Genomic DNA, 16629 nt, shown 5'->3' with positions numbered 1-16629 from the left:
AAACCATAATGTTTGTTTTTAAGAAAATAAATGAAATAAATATTTTTCATTGTATGTCAGTTTTTATCGACTTCTAATTTTTTATATATTTACTCGTTTATTTGTTTTGTTTATTTTTTAATAATGTATTTTTCACAGAAGTTTTTCAGATTTACAGCAATTTTATTTTCATTTTAACGTCTGCGTCTGTTGTCGTTCGCATTCATATCTGTCTCGAGCAATGTGTCTGTTTCTTGGCTTGATTGATTGTTTAAGTTTGTGATCTTTTCTTGTTTTGTTCTCGTTTTCACACACTTTGCTGAATGTTAAAATTCACCCATTTAAGTAAAGCTGGTTGACAGTGGTCCGGGTGATATGTATGTATGTCTGGCATCTACATAAGCCGAGTTTAACTGGATTTTTTTTTTCAAAAGACGAAGTGTTAATAATATTAAATTAATAAGCGATCCCTAATCGCATGTACATTCTGGTTAAAATAGATGACCACGTTAGGTTTTCGCAGTTCTTGTAGAGTTGTGTAAACAGACTCCAACATACAGCACATGATATGCTCAAATGCTTACGTATCTGGCACTGCGCTGCATGTTTCTTAATCTCGGTTATTATACGTGTTTTAGCGTTATTATGTATTATATCAATAGTAATAACGAATATAATGGCGTGCAAAATGTTCTCCTTTGTTAGAATTTTACATCATTAGTAGTTTACAAAGATCTAGGTATCCCTTCTTGGTGCTAACAATTTATCCCTATATGTAATACACAGCTTTTCAAATATTGCCCTAAAGTTATCTCATATTTTTCACACATATTTCTATAAAGAAAATAAGAGCATTATTTTTCTCTCCCCAACTGATTTTTTACGGCACATTATGTTGACACACCGGTTCTCGCCATATCACCGAAGTTAAGAAACGTTAAGATTGGCCAGTACCAGATAGGTGACCATTTGGGAAGGCTAACGCTGTAGGTACCCTCTGTGAAGTTTGGGCGTGGGGCCAGCACCCTCACCCTGTAAAACGGACCCCTCGCTACAAAATCATCTACAAAGTTGTAGATTGCCTATGCCCTCCGGGTGCTCCAAGGCTATGGATGGATGGAACTGATTTTTTAAATGTGTTTCATAGTATATGTTTATTGCAGTCTCTTGGTCTTTCCAGATTCTAGCACAAGAATTCTTGTAGATTTGTGGAGTATCCAGTTTAATGATATTACTTCAGGAAACATTACTAAACTATAACGAGGAGATCGTATTTGGGCCGTGTATATAAAAATATATAATTTGGAATATTTAGACAGGATTTGCGTAAAGGGAAAATTATCTTCATGACAGGTTGTACAGAAAGACTTTAGACATTGAAGTTCTCTCTTATTAATTATGTGCAACATGAACTTAATTCAATGAATGAGAATATGAGCGTTTTTTTTACACAGTGATCACCACTTATCAAGGCCCGGAGGCCACTCAGGGATAAGGGTTATTGCAAGTACATTACGTTAGTGTGGAGATTTGATGAAGTGTTTACTTAAGGGGCGGTTCATTAGGGATTTGTTAACATTGGACTTGAAGACATCCAAGTTGTAGTCTGGTGGGAAACAGGCAGACGGAACAGAGTTCCACAGGGGTGCAGTTCTAAGAAAGACGCTTTGTTCATGGAATCCGCGTTTTGATTTAAGCACAGATATAGAGTGGGGGCAATTTTTCAGAGTGGATTTAGCCAGACGGGTGTTTTTCGTGAAAGATTGGCGAGGGGGAGCCAGAGATTGGAGTTCAGACGAGCACCTGCCATGGAAATAACGATAAAACAAGGATAGGCTCGCAACGTCTCTTCTGTGGGAGAGAGGTTGCAGGGTAGAGAAAAGGGCACCCCCCCACTAAACCACGAAGTCTATTTTGTACTCTGTCAAGGTAGAGAAAAGTATACATATTTTTATTTAATTTACAGATTAGTTTATTTGATGTCATAAATTCAATAAGAAAGGGGGATTTGTGGTGAAATGCCGTTTTAATAGGGAACCGAAAAAACGAATTTGAGGAGATCCCTTGAAATACAGATAAAGGAGTATCGTTCTCTTAGCTGACTGACACGCGAAGCAGGGGGATCGAATATTTCTGCTCGTGTATCGAAATAGGAGTGAATGAGGACGATCGCGAATTCTGTAGTTAAGTGTAGCCAGACCAACGCCCTAGCTGATTTATTTTACTAGGGGTGTCACCGCTTGTATAACACCGGAAACAACTCTAGAATAACGAGTAATAAGTGTTAGGTAGTAGTAATGGTTGATCTTGTGTGGGGTTAGATTATTTAAGAGAACGGTTCAACGGGAAATTATTTACATTATATTTCGAAATGACCTGTTATAATAACCTTGCGAACAACGCCACTTCATTGTGTTTGACAACAGAACGTTATAGAAAACAAGACCGATAGCTATTATTCGCGTGCTCTCGTGTAATGAATGAATGCGTGAATGTAGGACTGACATGAAATTCTTAAAGATAAACTAAAATGACCGAAAAATGGACTGAAATGACTTAAATAAATAAAAAGTAAATGACTTAGAATGAATTTAATGAACTTAAGGATGAATTGAATGAACTTACGAATGACTTGAATGCTTAAAAATAACTAGAATCCTTCAAAAACAACTTGAATGATCTGGAGAATGACTTCAATCGCTTAGAGACTGACTGGTTGTAAAGTGCGTGATCATTTTACATTAAATTTATACAGAAAGTGACCCTCCCCTTTATATTACAATAAGTACAGCAGGTAGTAAGAACAGATACTAAACTTTGATCTTGGCTATAAGGCAAAGGAAAGCTTAAAAAGCTAAGAACAGCATCTATTAACAACCGACCTTTGATCTTAACCAAAAAAAGCCAAGCACAAAAGTGTTATGGGCAGACACAGAGACCGACCGACAGACCGACCAACGGAGTGGCTTATAGAGTCGCTTGCACGTGACTAAAAAAAAAACTGGTCACGGAGTTTTGGTTTAGTTTTAGGATGTGATAGAGAGTTACGAAAATTTGGGCAGTTGTTCTAGCTAGGCGAGTATTTGTTGTCATTTATCTGATAATGCATTTTACTCATCTGCTATCCTTCTCTTTCTCTAACTCTCTAAATATCTCTTTTTTATTAGTCTCATATTAAGTATTCTGTTTCTGTTTTAAATAAAAGCTTCAAAAGCTAAACAAGAAGTGGCCAAGTGATTTCCATCAACAACTCGAAAACAATCTGACCTTTACAGCGGCATCAAGAAGAAACTCACCGTTTTCTAAATAATTGGGATCATACCGAAGACACCGGTGTGTAAATGGTAACGTAACGTGTAGTCGGTCCACAGTTTATTTTATTCCCTTCATAACTAGTTTTAAATCATTTTAGAATAAACGTGGAGATAGCAATGACTAAGGAGTACGCTAGTTTGATATTTATTTTGGTTGATTCATATATAATTACTATAAAGACCATAACTGCTACGCTGTAATGTAATCATCGAATCGATTAATTTGTACGTGTATTTCAGTCGTCTTTTTCATATAATTTGACCGGAGCTAGAATGAGATAAAAGTAAGATATATATATATATATATATATATATATATATATATATATATATATATATATATATATATATATATATATATATACCCCTCCCCCTAAATTACCAGGGTGGAATTTATCCGTTGTAATTGATTTGATTCGTTTGCCCAGATGTCTGGCAGCGTGCTCATTGTTTGTATACCACAGTAACTGCAGTGTTCTGTATGGCATGATAAAGTGTGGTTGTGTGGTTTAACTGTGCAACTTAGTTTTTGCTTTTTGGTTCAGTTTGGTTGAAAATTTACTACAGAGTAGAACGATAAACTGGTAGCCCTACAGAAAACAATATTACAACTTTATTTTTTTATAGTCATTGCAAAAATCAATTTATGTAACTTCATTATGTACTAGAGCTGATTTCTATGCACTGTAGCCGACTTAAGCCTCAATCATCGCCTCGGTAGTGGTCCGGAACTGGAAGCATGCCTTTTCTACAAGCGCAAGGGAGTGTTCGGATACAAGTAAGGGAAGAGTAAGTGAAGGGCAAAAAATCGTCGCACTCCTTCTGATAGCAAGCCTTGAGATTCTGGGACCTTTGGGTCGGCGCCAGCTCCTGCTCCACAACCAGCGTCTGCCAACGGTCAACTGATCGCATCAGAAGATCACCACACTTTTCAGCAGATCCATTTCCATTTACGGTTTTCATCAAACATAAATGGAATCATGTCGTCTTTTCTAGGACATCACTTTTATCGTTACCCCCTGTATATTTACCAATTTCATAGTTAGTGTCATTTGCGTGTTTTCTGTGTTACTTATACTCCTGTGGCGGAAATAGAGGTATAGAATTGTCATAAAATGCTAACAACATTTCAATTATAATTTAAAATAGCGACGCGTTATATGTTCAATCTAGATGTTTTGGTTCCTAATTATATCGGTATTAAATATTTGATTTAGGATAAAATTCTCCTGTGATTGTCTTCCGTGAAAAGAAATTAAAAGGTAACCATTGTATGGTAAAAACGATACTCGCTGCGTTAGAAAATGATCTATTAGACGCTTTGTTTACTGTATAATTGTCACACACACAAACACACACGCATGCATATATATATATATATATATATATATATATGTGTGTGTGTGTGTGTGTGTGTGTGTGTGTGTGTGTGTGTGTATATATATACAACTTTGGGAATTACAGGCGCTGTATGTATGGCGGTTGGCCACATCTCCGTACAAGAACTGAAAAATACTACCATAGACAACATCTTAAAATTCCGAACATAGACTTTTTTATGATTTATTTGTATATGCTTTTTAGTTACTTCGGGCTTTATAAATAAAAGTATTTGTAAATACAAGGTGACATATAATTGAATAAGCATGTTTTCACATAACCACACACATATATATATATATATATATACATATATATATATATTTATATATATAATAATTTTTTTACTATAATAATTAAATATAATATAAATAATATTATATATATAAATATATATATATATATATAGAGAGAGAGAGAGAGAGAGAAAGAGAGAGAGAAAGAGATTACTTTGGCCGCAATTTACATTGGCTCGCATTGCTCCTTCGCCCCGCAACCACAGCTGATTATCATCATGGTCAAATATCGAAGTTGGCTGACAATGTATTTACTATTCAGGAAATTTCTTAAGATCCATTTATCCAGAAATTTGATTTCTTTAACCGTCACTTATTCTAATTGTTCATTCCCTCCTGTTAAAAGAACAAGTCGAATTTCATAACTGTACGCTTCACGCGACACAGAACGATTGATATAATGCTTGATTACATGATTGGATTTGTATAGTCTGCAAAAAAAAAGGAGGACTAAAAAATAGCTCCCGAGATCATTGTTAAAAAAAATACAGTTTTGTTCTTTCACACTACAAGAACTAAGACAGCAGCGTTAGAAAAAAGGATTAAGAAGTCAGTGCCACCGAGGAGTTGCACGCTGACCTGCAAAAACTGCTGGGGCATTCCCTTCGGTATTCCCTAGTGCGGGCGCCTCAGGCAAAGAGAGAATATGAAGCCTTGGAGAATGGATTGCCTTGAACTACAAACACCTTAACTCCCACCGCAATATAAACAGGTCATTACAGGAGTTGTCTGGTTTCTGTTGGGTTGGAGGGGGGAGCAAGTGTAAAAATTCCTAGCCAAGTCATTGGTTATGGTCAATATATAAACATTATATTTACGGGTCGGATCAAATTTAAGTTTTTATTCACGATATTCTTTACTAAGGTATATTTGCATCTATCTTTTGCTGTAAAACATTTGTTTTTTTTAAATCAAGAACACTTGGTGGTGCTTTCTGGAAGTCTACATATGTTTTTGAAGCCAAGTTTCCATTCCATCCCTAGGGACATCTTAAGTGAGTTATGAACAAATAACCATATTTCAAAGAGAGAAGAATTTATCTCATAGGACTGAACAATACGTGGTCAGTTCACTTTCGTAATACACGTAAGTCGATATTTCCACCTCACAGAAACTTAGCCATTTTGGTGACTATTGTGCGCTGAGGCTGATGCTAAGTGTCCTTCGTATGAGGTTTAACACCCCCTCCCCACAAGCCGTTTCTCCATTACTTTTGCAGGGCGGAGGTTCTCTACTTGGAGCACTGACTCATTTAGGTACTTTCTGAACTTATCTCGCATTGTTTCCCAGTCGGAGAGAGGGAAATATTGAACATTACTATACCATTAGCCAAACAACACCGACTGAAGAAACATCAATCCGGATCAATGGATCAGGAATTTATAGTACACGAGTTTTTACTACCCCGCTAAACACACTAAAATTTTCCATATAAATAAATAGTCATACTGCGAACGGACAAAAATGGGAATGAATAACTGCTACAGTTGACTAAAAAAAAAAACAGTCCAAACAGGCTATGAAAATAGATTTCAAGAAGGTTGATTTCATAAAACAAAAGTTAGCAGCTTACGTAATGGCGTCATTGTTTTTGCTTGTCCAGCCTGCATCCACTTTGGAATTATAATAGCATATAGATTAAGAACTGACGTGATGATAATGTTTCTATCATAACGGAATTTAATTTAAGATTTTCAAGATTTTACCAATGCACATCCTTCATTTGAAAAGCTTTTTCTTCGACTTCATCATTTATATATTATTTATGAAACACATCCATTATCATTTCTCATTAACCTGGAGGAACGTTTTTTAATCTTTTCTGAAACACAAAAAAGCAGGTGTATTTCTCTGCGAGGTGTTTTAATGGTGTTTCGACGAGGTAGGAATACAAGATCAGTTTACATTTAATGTATTCTTCATTCTGTTTTTGCTTATTCATCGTGTAATTAATGGAAAATTCGGTAGCCATGTGCCTCGTTGAAATAATTTGCCCACTATGCAAGTCTGGTTAAAGATACACGAAAGGCAGATCCTGCGTAGAATATAAGATGTGTAGATTGATGACAGAAACTGTTGTAGCGTTTTTTTTACTTATATAAACACTAACGCAAAGTACTTTACCTCATAAGTAGATGCAAGTTTTGCGGTGACTATTTTGTGCGGTCAGGAAAATATGAAGTATAAAGGGTATGCCAAACGTAATCAATTTAAAGAATAATATGTTTAAAAAGAAAGCTTTCCGGCATATGGGTAACTCTAAAATGAACATATGAGTTAGATTAGTCGGGACGTTATAGTCAAGTTGAGGGGACATTCAATATTGTTGACAGCCCTCAATCTAGAAAAATATGTAACTGCGCCGGTAGAGGTCGTTAAACACTGTATTCCGGTGTTTATAAAGTCTATTTTCGATTTAATTTGTCAGTTGCAGACGTCGCATAAGAATGCCAGTGTTAGTAGTCTATTGAATTTTGTTGAGTAGCCTTTATGAATAGTAGTTTTTCTTCGTCTGTTCTGTGAAGGATTTTTCCCTAGTAGTTATAACTTTGGTTACCATTTGTCTTCAGATATTGTGGGTTTTAGTTTTGGTTGGTGGGTTGGTTGTTTTTGTTTTACGGCATATCAACCCTTTTCGGGTTATTTAATGCCGAATCCAAAACTTTTGAAGAATTTTTTTTTAATAGAATATATTTGTTGTTTTCAAGTCGGTTTCTATTTAACCCATAGTTGGGACCCTAACAAGTACTACCACTCTGGGTCAGAGTAGACCTGGGAGCAATGGTAATTAAAGGGTGGCTCCACACTCCCCAAAGCCCACTAGCTGGGGCCTCACCACTGGATATAGTTTAAGGTCATATCCAGGACCCCCCATTGCAGGGGGGCAGTCGGTGTATTCTAATGCCCCACCGACAGGGCCGTTTAGCTTTGGATTACCAGCTGATGAGGTCAATATGCCTTCATGTCACCTTTGCACACATCGAAATAACAGATGTAAGGACGACCTTACGCCAATAGTTAATTCACTGTTGATAATGTCATTTGAAATTCACCATTGTCTATGCGGTAACCCAGCGTAGGTGTATTTGGCGAAAGAAGCTAAACATAGATGTACTCGTAAAATAATACAGAAATGCAACAGTGCAGCACGAGGACAGACTTTAGATCTTTGTAGAGAGCGTGGTTACTATTAGATTGAATAGTTATCGTTGATCCTTTCTATTTTGGAGGACCTAATCTATATCCGATGGCGAGTCCCCAGCTTGCGGGCTCTGGGGAGTGTGGAGCCACCTCATAATTGTCATTGCTCCCAGGTCCACTCTAACCCGGAGTAGTAGTACCCGTTAGGATCCCAACTCTTGGTTAAATAGAAACCGACTTGAAAAAATATGTTCTATTAAAAATAGTTACTTCAAAATCACTGGATTCGGCATTAAATAACTTAGAAAGGGTTGATATGCCGTAAAACACAAACAACCCAAAACATCAATTTTGGGCAGCAGCTAAGATTCAGCAACCGTCCTTAAAACTTGAATGAATATTAGATTTTAAGATGCAGATGATTCTAACAAGTAGGAGGAATCATCTTGTTCGGTAGACAGATAATGTCTTCTTTGCAGTAGACTTGGCAGTGTCTTCTATGTATTTGTTTCTTATCACTGTGACTTGTGAATATTAAATCGAATACTTTAGACATTGAAATCCTAGGTAATATTATATTAAGCATGACAAATGCTGGTTTGAAAATCTTCCTATATAAATTAGCAAGTTTGCAGATATGCCGTAAATCATAGATTGAAAAAGTAAAGAAACGTAATCTATATTATAACCCTAACTAGTCTGTTTAAATACATGTATGTGTGTATGTAAGTTTGTATGTCTGCCTAAAACTTTCGACGAATACGATCGGTATCGTTATCGGCTCGATCCTTCTGACGACAAATATCGAAAAATTGGGCTAAAACATTTATTCCTTCACCTTCAACTAGGTACTTTTCTACAGTGAAGCGTTGCTTTTTTTGGCCAAACTTTTCGACAGTAATCCATTTTTTCGATAAACTAGCTTTAATTTAAACATTCCCCATTTCCATTTTCGAGATGGACGCAACGACAAAGAAGTCACGCTTTTTTTTAATTTTCTACATTCATTTTCTATGTCGCGGTACTGGTTCGATCCTTCTGCTTACTAACACTTTAAAAAATAATTTATTGATCAATACACACCTCCAAACACCCGGACAACGCCGGGCAACGCCGGGCAACGCCGGGCAACGCCGGGCAATGCCGAGTAACGCCGGGCAACGTCGAGTAACGCCGGGACACGCCGAGCAACGCCGAGTAACGTCGGGCAACGCAAAGCAACGAGTAACGCCGGGCACCCGGGCTAGTGAATTAATATATAATGTATATAGAATTATTCAAAGAAGGACGGCCGATATGATAATATTAATAAACAAAAAAGAAAATATTTAAAACTCAACATTTGTGCCTCAGTATTTCATAGGATTAAAAAACTAAACATACATGAAACTAACTATGAAACGGAAGACATAAAAGTTAGTATACTACAAATTATTGAAGAAACACAACCGGTCTTGGGAACCGGAGATAATTTGAATAACATAAGGAGAGTGCTACACTTGAACGAACAATATTAATGAAAGAAAGCATAAATCTTCAGACATATGCTAGAAATCAAAAACCAATCGGCTTAATCTCCCTCAGGCTATGGATCCCGACCCACCCGATAAGCAGCAAAATCACACCCCTACACTGTTGATGTTCGTAGATAGCGAAACGCTTTCTATTTTTCTGTCAGACTGTTAGACTTTAGAATTTCCATCCTGTTTTCCTCTTCCTAGACTGAACAAGCATTTTCTACTGAAATCCTAACAAGCATCTGTTAGACATCTATTATATCAATCTCAAACCTCTGTTAGAGTGTGTCTATGCTTGTATATTTTGGTAAAACGTTCGACACACGCACTGGACCGTGTCGAGACCGGTACTATCTAAGAGATCCATCTCTCGGCCACATAATATGTAAAAATTAAAAGATACGTTCAATTATTTTGTATAGACATAAAGTTTTAACCGAAAGTAGTGTCAGTAAAATTCGGTTTTTCGAAGACTCAAGATGCGTCAAGCATTGTAGGCTTAAATTAATGAATTTATAACGTTATATCGTACGCAGCCTTGTGGCCAGTGGATAAAAACTCATTTTGACGTTCGCGTACACGTAACGGCAATCTTCTTTTTAGAGGGGGTATTTAAACACTTTATTTATAAACGGAAGGGTAAGTTTTCATTTAAAAGAAACATTTACACTTCTTATACAGTTTACACCTGGTTAAACGATTTTTGCTTTATTAATTTGGAATTTTTTTAACGGTTTCTACATTGTTATTTTTATTTTGAATTTTTTAACGGTTTCTACATTGTTATTTTTAATTTATTGTATTTATTTGAAATTTTTTAACGGTTTCTACATGGTTATTTTTAATTTGTTTTATTTATTTTGAATTTTTTAACGGTTTCTACATTGTTATTTTTAATTTGTTTTATTTATTTTGAATTTTTAAACGGTGTCTACATTGTTATTTAAAATTTGTTTTATTTATTTGAATTTTTTAATGGTTTCTTTATTGTTATTTTAAATTTGTTTTATTTATTTGAATTTTTAATGGTTTATTTATTGTTATTTTTAATTTGTTTTATTTATTTTAAATTTTTTAATGGTTTCTTTATTGTTATTTTTATTTTTTTTTAATTTATTTAGAATGTTTTTAATGGTTACTACATTGTTATTTTTATTTTTTTTATTTATTTAGAATGTTTTTAATGGTTACTATATTGTTATTTTTAATTTGTTTTATTTATTTAGAATGTTTTTAATGGTTACTACATTGTTATTTTTAATTTGTTTGATTTTTTTGGAATTTTTTAACGGTTTCTACATTGTTAATTTTAATTTGTTTGATTTATTTGGAATTTTTTAACGGTTTCTACATTGTTATTTTTAATTTGTTTTATTTATTTTGAATTTTTTAAACGGTGTCTACATTGTTATTTTAATTTTTTTTTATTTATTTTGAAATTTTTTAACTGTTTCTACATTGTTATTTTAAATTTGTTTTACTTATTTCGAATTTTTTTAATGGTTTCTACATTTTTACTTTTAATTTGTTTTATTTATTTGGAATTTTTTATTGGTTTCTTTATTGTTATTTTTAATTTGCTTTATTTATTTGGAATTTTTTATTGGTTTCTTTATTGTTATTTTTTTCATTTATTTAGAATTGTTTAACAGTTTCTACATTGTTATTTTTAATTTGTTTTATTTATTTATTTGGAATTTTTTAATGGTTTCTTTATTGTTTTTTTTTATTTGTTTTATTTATTTGGACTTTGTTTAATGGGTTCTACATTGTAATTTTTAATTTGTTTTATTTATTTAGAATTTTTTAACGGTTTCTACATTGTTATTTTTAATTTGTTTTATTTATTTGGAATTTTTTCACGGTTTCTACATTGTAATTTTTAATTTGTTTTATTTATTTGGAATTTTTTTAACTTTTTCTACATTGTTATTTTTAATTTGTTTTATTCATTTGGAATTTTTTAAACTGTTTCTACATTGTTATTTTTAATTTGTTTAATTTATTTAGAATGTTTATTATGGTTACTACATTGTTATTTTTAATTTGTTTTATTTATTTAGAATGTTTTTAATGGTTTCTTCATTGTTATTTTTAATTTGTTTTATTTATTTAGAATGTTTTTAATTGTTACTACATTGTTATTTTTAATTTGTTTTATTTATTTAGAATGTTTTTAATGGTTACTACATTGTTATTTTTAATTTGTTTTATTTATTTAGAATGTTTTTAATGGTTACTACATTGTTATTTTTATTTTTTTTTATTTAGAATGTTTTTAACGGTTACTAAATTGTTATTTTTAATTTGTTTTATTTATTTAGAATGTTTTAATTGTTACTACATTGTTATTTTTAATTTGTTTTATTTATTTAGAATGTGTTTAATGGTTACTACATTGCTATTTTTAATTTGTTTTATTTATTTAGAATGTTTTTAATGGTTACTACATTGTTATTTTTAATTTGTTTTATTTATTTAGAATGTTTTTAATGGTTACTACATTGTTATTTTTAATTGTTTTATTTATTTAGAATGTTTTTAATGGTTACTACGTTGTTATTTTTAATTCAAACAGAGAATAATTTCTTTATTGCTTTTTCTCATCAAAGGTTAAAAAAAAAACTGGAGGTTTGTATTAAAAAGATTCGGTGGGCCTGAACGAACGTACCTCTCCTCTATTTTTTTTTACCAAAACAAAAGTTATCATTTAGGAATTTTAAAGGAGTTTTAAATGTTATTGACTACGTTATAGTAAATCGATCCCTCAATTTCTTAACACGAACAGGATTTAGTGCCCTTTGTTCTGTGGTATTTCTGCACCTTTTTTTACTGTGCTGAAATAATAACGGTATTATTTTAAAAGAAGAAGAGGGGTTGTTCTTTAAACTGTTTTGTGATTCAACCTAACAATTTTATAACAATGAAATAAATATCGTGAAACTTGAGTTAAATCTATAAAATAGCACGATATCGAAAGCGTATAAGAACCTTTTTTTTCTTTTCCCTATTTTATAAATACGAGAGTATTGTTTCTCTGGTGTGCTGAAAACGAATATCGGTTTTGAAAAGTCGTTCACCTCTCGCGATCTCAGCGTACATTTTAAAGCCATTATTTCTAAGGCCTATAACGACGTAAGCATACCGTTGGTATGAGCGTTAAAGGGTTTAAAATGGCTACTGCGGCTATTTTTTTCGCTCTCACGGATACTAGCTGCTATTTTCATTTTCTTTTTAGGGAAATGGTTATTTTTTGTTTATTGAAACATATTTTTTAGGGCTGGGTTGCTTAAAGCCTTACTATACAATGTTTCCACATCCGGGCAACGCCGTGTGTCCCCGCTAGTGATCTTATATCGAAGCTATTTAAGTCCAAGTTGCAATAGGTCTTGTTTTGATTGCAAGGAGTAAAGAAGTTATAAAAGATGCTGCATTTCTCTCTGATGATGATGATGATGATGATGATGATGATGATGATGATGATGATGATGATTATGCAAGAGCGCACTTTTGTTTAAGTCTATTAAATTTTGAATGATAACAATGTTTGTCAGTACATTTACTTAAACACTCGTCAATAGAAAACAGGTTTTGCCATTGCTTATGATCTCACTCAGATTGTTCGCGTGCCCACCAATGTGCCCGATACTACAGGTCAATATGCAAGCCTCCAAGACCTTTTTTTAACTCCCCCTGAGCTGTGTTCATGTTCCGTTCTTTCTCCTCTAGGATCCTCCGGCCACTCCGTCGTATCAGTTATGATAAAAATGAAATGTAATAAGTCTCCAGACGTACCCGTCCACCATACTGTATACCGATACTCCATGGCTGACTGGGATAGCTTCCGTACATTTATATCTCATCTACATTTGCATTCCATGTTTAAAAAGATGTGTCCTCTATACTATCAGACCTGACTTAATGGTTAATTGTAGGCATAGACCGATTCATACCATCTAAAAAAATCCAGCAAAAACCTACAAGCCAGCCATGGTTCTCCCCAGAATGTGCTGCTGTCATCGCGCACATAAATCACCTTTTCCATAACTACCAACGTAATAAATGCACTGAGCTGGTTTCAGGAATGCCAGCAACCACTGTAAAAGAGTAATAAAGAATGCAAGAGAGCTATATGCTCAGTCTGTTAAATTCAGAGTAGCTGATCAGCGGCTTGGTCCCCACCAGTTTTGGCAAATAACAAATAGGATCCTGAACAGAAGTGTGCGTTCTATCCCAACCATTATTAATGGACCAGAGGTAATCTCGTCAGCTTCAGACAACGCCAAACTATTTGCCAAGAACTTTGCAGCTAATTCTACCCTATGCGACGAAGGCCATCAACTCCCCAGATTTCCTTCTATAACACAGAACACGCTAGGTAACGTACAAATATCTGTGCATGAGGTCGCCAAGCTAATCAAGAACGCTGATTCCAGTAAAACAACTGGCCCTGATGGCATCCCAATTATTGTGTTTAAAAAGCTTCAACCAGAATTGCTCCCATACTAACGAAACAGTTTAAGCGTTGTCTTAAGGAGAAGTGCTTTCCAACACCCTGGAAAACCTCATCAGTATGCCCTGTATTTAAGAATTCAGGTGAAAAGTCATCTTCCTCTCAGTACAGACCAATGTCCCCTGTGTGTCATCAGTAAGTTGCTGGAATCCATATTAAATAGAGAAATAGTCAATCACCTCAGCATAAATAACCTTTTAAGTGACACGCAATATGGTTTCCGTCCTGCAAGATCAACAGCAGATGTGCTAAAGGTCATATCTCATAGGATAAGGTAATCATTTTACAAAGGCGTCCTTTCTAGGGCAATTGCATTGCTCTTGACATATCAAAGGACTTTGACAAGGTATGGCATAAAGGCCTACTCCACAAGATTTCCAACTACGGCATAACTGGAAATGTCCTCTCTATCATTAAATCATTTCTCTCTAATAGGTCCATAAGAGTAGTGGTTGATGGACAAAAATCAGAGGTCCACAGTATTAATGCTGGAGTCCATCAAGGGTCCATCCTGGGGCCAACTCTCCTCCTGATCTACATGAATGATCTCCCTAAACACATACTTAAATCATTCGTTGACATCTATGCTGATGACACGACCATCTACGGCAACACATCAAAGGCTGTAAATGACAAAGCTTTTTCTGATTCTCTCTCCTCTGATCTCGAGCGCGTGGTTCAGTGAGGGAAGACGTAGCTGGTTACCTTTAATGCATCTAAAACCAAACTCCTATCTTTATATCATCAACGCTCTGATCCCCATCTGACATCAATTGAAATGGATGGCTCTCGTCTAGGAGAATCCCCATGTTTTGACAAGCTTCTGGGCTTGACCTTTACTCCTGATCTGAAATGGAAGACGTACATCAAGTCTGTTGCCAAGGTCGCTGGAAAGATGGTGGGATCCTTCTACCGCTCCAGAAGATATCTCACTACTGATGCAATTCTCTATCTATATAAAAGTCAAGTACGTCCAAAAATGGAATACTGCTGCTATATCTGGGCAGCAGCTTCTAACCTAATCCTATCCTGCCTTGACAGAGTACAAAATAGACTTCGTGGCTTAGTGTGGGTGCCTTTTCTCTTCCCTGAAACCTCTCTCCCACAGAAGAGACATTGAGAGCCTATCTTTGTTTTGTCGTTATTTCTATGGCAGGTGCTCGCCTGAACTCCAATCTCTGGTCCCTCTCGCCAATCTTTTACGAAAAACACCCGTCTTGCTGAATCCACTGTCAAAAACTTTCCCCACTTTTTATATATGCCTAAATCAAAACGTAGATTCCATGAACAAAGCTTCTTTCTTAGAACTGCACGCCTGTGGAACTCTGTTCCGTCTGCCTGCTTCCCACCTGACTACAACCTGGATGTCTTTTAGTCCAATGTAAACAAATTCCTAATGAACCGCCCTCTTAAGTAGACACTTTATTACGTACTGTACTTACAATAACCCTTATCCCTTAGTGGCTTCCGGGCCTTAAGTGGTGGCAACCTTGTAAAAAAGAGAAAAAGATACATAAAAATATGTCTTTGTGTATTTTTGTACGTATAAGTTTGTTTTACTGACCGATCGATGAATCTTATGGCCGCGTGACGGGGTTGGTGGGTGATGTGTAGAATACTGTGTTGCTAGCTCCCCATTTTGTGTCATTGTGTCGTTCTGCTTTTTAACTTTTCCGCTGCGTCTCTTTTTATTTGGCCTAGAAGACGATTTCCGATCGACCGACATTTCGATCAGCATTTTTTCGCAAGAATGTGGTAACTAGCTTACTAGATATTTTGCGTCCTAAGACATAACCTCACTTTGACGTCATTTTCCCAGGTCTCCTAGACTTGTGACCGACTGTTTTGGGTTTTATTTTGCATACTTGACCACATAAAGTTTCTGCAAGTGACTCTGTCTCACGTTTTCTGGCCAATTTTATTGTTCAACCTTCTACAGAGGGGTTGCTCATGTAATAAAGGAAATCAGCAACAAATAATTGTAAATAGAATAAAAGTATATAGAAAAAGATTAACGACGGTCCCAATGTAGAAAAAATACCCAAATAAAAACACATACATGTTGTATAAACAAAGTTGGATGATGATACACAAGATTGCCGTGAAGGTTCAACGGGGATTGAAAAAGGAATATGTAAAAATCGCAACATCTCCACTACAGTAATGCGAAGAGTATAAAAGCGCTAAGGAGACTAATTGTAACGAAAGTAAGATAGAAGTAAAGCAGAAATGAATGGTAAACGGCTTTTACAATAATGCAAACTGGGTTTACATGGTTTTTGACGAGGTAGTTAGGCTTCTGAATGTAGGAAAAACTGTCATTCAGACTTCAAACAGAATAAATAATGTCTTGTTGGAAAGCTACCGAGTATATAATAACCATGACAGACAAGCTGCATAAAAACTACTAGTAATACCTTAATTTGATCCCTTTTGAAAATGAAACTTTGATTTGTACAACAACAAAAAGTCGCGTAGAGTCAATACAG

Source organism: Euprymna scolopes, chromosome 35, assembly GCF_053919585.1.
Source record: "Euprymna scolopes isolate OS-2025 chromosome 35, ASM5391958v1, whole genome shotgun sequence".
Lineage (NCBI taxonomy): Eukaryota > Metazoa > Mollusca > Cephalopoda > Sepiida > Sepiolidae > Euprymna > Euprymna scolopes.
This window is presented reverse-complemented; position numbering follows the sequence as displayed.